This window comes from Eriocheir sinensis, chromosome 42, assembly GCF_024679095.1.
Source record: "Eriocheir sinensis breed Jianghai 21 chromosome 42, ASM2467909v1, whole genome shotgun sequence".
Lineage (NCBI taxonomy): Eukaryota > Metazoa > Arthropoda > Malacostraca > Decapoda > Varunidae > Eriocheir > Eriocheir sinensis.
This window is the reverse complement of record NC_066550.1, coordinates 13,129,852-13,134,194: the sequence shown is the minus strand read 5'-3', so window position 1 is coordinate 13,134,194 and position 4,343 is coordinate 13,129,852.

Here is a 4,343-nt window from a genome sequence, read left to right as displayed (position 1 = left end):
CTAAAACGCTATTCTCTTCTTTCAACCTCCCTTTATTTATTAGGCTCCTTCCGTAAATTTCTCTACCGCTGAAATATTTTTTTTAGCAACTGGATAAACTATATACAACCTATTTTCATTTATTAGGATTTTATTCTTCTACAAATTTCTCTAACGCTGTAATATTTTTTTTTAGCAACTGATAAACTATCTAAACACCCTCCTCTTCCTTGAAACTCCTTTTATTTATTTGGCTTCCTCTGTAAATTTCTCTACCTCACAAATATTTTTCTTACCCCTGGACCAATTATATATATATATATATATATATATATATATATATATATATATATATATATATATATATATATATATATATATATATATATAGATAAATATTTCATAGAAAATTTACAGAAAAAAACCTAATAAATAAAGGAGGTTGTATATAGTTGATCCAGTTGCTGAAAAATATTTCAGCGGTTGAGAATTACAGAAGAACCTAATAAATAAAGTGAGGTACATACTATTCCTGTATTTTTTCTTTTCTTTCCTTTTCGTCTTCGTTTTTGCTCGTGTTTTCCTCTTAAAAGACAGTATAGGAAAAACTTATCGGACGGTTTTGGTGTTGAGGACGTTTATAATTCTTGTCCGGACTAAAGAAAAAACAAAAATAAATCTTCGTTATACTGGATTACAATACGGACGGTGAATTAATATATATATATATATATATATATATATATATATATATAGATATATATATATATATATATATATATATATATATATATATATATATATATATATATATATATATATATATAAACCTACTCTTATTTATTAGGATTTACTCTTCTACAAATTTCTCTAACGCTGTAATATTTTTTAGCAACTGATAAGCTATCTAAACACCTCCTCTTTCAAACTCCTTTTATTTATTTGGCTTCTTCTGTAAATTTCTATTTTTCTTAGCCCTGTATATATATATATATATATATATATATATATATATATATATATATATATATATATATATATATATATATATATATATATATATATATATATATATATATATATATATATATATATATATATATATATATATATATATATATATATATATATATATATATATATATATATATATATATATATATATATATATATATATATATATATATATATATATATATATATATATATATATATATATATATATATATATATATATATATATATCTTCAACCTCATTTTATTTATTAGGCTTTTTCTTTTAATTTCTCTAGCGCTGCAATATTTTTCTTAGCAACTGATTAAATATATCCAACCTCGTTTTATTTATTATGCTATCTAAAACGGTATTCTCTTCTTTTATACTCCCTTTATTTATTTGGCTTCTTCCGTAAATTTCTCTACCGCTGAAATATTTTTTTTAGCAACTGGATAAACTATATACAACCTACTCTTATTTATTAGGATTTTACTCTTCTACAAATTTCTCTAACGCTGTAATATTTTTTTAGCAACTGATAAACTATCTAAACACCCTCCTCTTCCTTGAAACTCCTTTTATTTATTTGGCTTCCTCTGTAAATTTCTCTACCTCACAAATATTTTTCTTAGCCCCTGGACCAATTATATATATATATATATATATATATATATATATATATATATATATATATATATATATATATATATATATATATATATATATATATATATATATATATATATATATATATATATATATATATACATAGTTGATCCAGTTTTTAAGACAAATATTTCAGCGGTAGAAAATGTACAGAAAAAAAAGCCTAATAAATTAAAGGAGGTTGTATATAGTTGATCCAGTTGCTACGAAAAATATTTCAGCGGTTGAGAAATTTACAGAAGAACCCTAATAAATAAAGTGAGGTACATACTATTTCTGTATTCTTTTCTTTTCTTTCCTTTTCGTCTTCGTTTTACTCGTGTTTTCCTCTTAAAAGACAGTTAAGAAAAAACATATCGGACGGTTTTGGTGTTGAGGACGTTTATAATTCTTGGTCGGACTAAAGAAAAAAACAAAAATAAATCTTCGTTATACTGGATTACATTACGTACGGTGAATTAAATTGATATATATATATATATATATATATATATATATATATATATATATATATATCTATATATATATATATATATATATATATATATATATATATATACAAGCTCTACTGTTCCTTCAACCTCCATTTATTTATTTTGCTTCTTCCGTAAATTTCTACCGATGAAATATTTTTTTAGCAACTGGATAAACTATATACAACCTACTCTTATTTATTAGGATTTTACTCTTCTACAAATTTCTCTAACGCTGTAATATTTTTTTTAGCAACTGATAAACTATCTAAACACCCTCCTCTTCCTTGAAACTCCTTTTATTTATTTGGCTTCCTCTGTAAATTTCTCTACCTCACAAACATTTTTCTTACCCCTGGACCAATATATATATATATATATATATATATATATATATATATATATATATATATATATATATATATATATATATATATATATATATATATATATATATATATCTATATATATATATATATATATACGCTCTCCTTTTCCTTCAACCTCATTTCATTTATTAGGGTTTTCTTCTTTTAATATCTCTAGCGCTTCAATATTTTTCTTAGCAACTGATTAAATATATACAACTTCATTTTATTTATTATACTCTCTAAAACGCTATTCTCTTCTTCCAAACTCCCTTTATTTATTAGGCTTCTTCCGTAAATTTCGCTACCGCTGAAATATTTTTTTTAGCAACTGGATAAACTATATACAACCTACTCTTATTTATTAGGATTTTACTCTTCTACAAATTCCTCTAACGCTGTAATATTTTTTTAGCAACTGATAAACTATCTAAACACCCTCCTCTTCCTTGAAACTCCTTTTATTTATTTGGCTTCCTCTGTAAATTTCTCTACCTCACAAATATTTTTCTTAGCCCCTGGTCCAATTATATATATATATATATATATATATATATATATATATATATATACATATACATATATATATATATATATATATATATATATATATATATATATATATATATATATATATATATATATATATATATATATTTTAGCGCTAGAAATGTACAGAAAAAGCCTAATAAATAAAGGAGGTTATATAGTTGATCCAGTTACGAAAATATTTCAGCGGTTGAGAAATTTACAGAAGAACCCTAATAAATAAAGTGAGGTACATACTATTTCTGTATTCTTTTCTTTTCTTTCCTTTTCGTCTTTGTTTTACTCGTGTTTTCCTCTTAAAAGACAGTTAAGAAAAAAACATATTGGACTGTTTTGGTGTTGAGGACTTTAATAATTCTTGGTCGGACCTAAGAAAAAAAAAATCTTTGTTATACTGGATTACATTACCTACGGTGAATTAAAGAGATATATATATATATATATATATATATATATATATATATATATATATATATATATATATATATATATATATATATATATGTATATATATATATATATATATATATATACACACACGCTATCCTGTTCCTTCAACCTCCTTTTATTTATTTGGCTTCTCCCTTAAATTTCTCTACCGCTGAAATATTTTTTTCAGCAACTGGATAAACTATATACAACCTACTGTTATTTATTAGGATTTTACTCTTCTACAAATTTTTCTAGCGCTGTAATATTTTTTTAGCAACTGATAAACTATCTAAACACCCTTCTCTTCCTTGAAACTCCTTTTATTTATTTCGCTTCCTCTGTAAATTTCTCTACCTCACAAATATTTTCTTAGTATATATATATATATATATATATATATATATATATATATATATATATATATATATATATATATATATATATATATATATATATATATATATATACGCTATCCTGTTCTTCAACCTCCTTTTATTTATTTGGCTTCTTCCGTAAATTTCACTGCTGAAATATTTTTTAGCAACTGGATAAACTATATATAACCTACTTATTTACTAGGATTTTACTCTTCTACAAATTTCTCTAAAGCTGTAATATTTTTTAGCAACTGATAAACTATCTAAACACCTCCTCTTCCTTGAAACTCCTTTTATTTATTTGGCTTCCTCTGTAAATTTTCTACCTCACAAATATTTTTCTTAGCCCTGGTCCAATTATATATATATATATATATATATATATATATATATATATATATATATATATATATATATATATATATATATATATATATATATAGTTGATCCAGTTTTTAAGACAAATATTTCAGCGGTAGAAAATGTACAGAAAAAAAAGCCT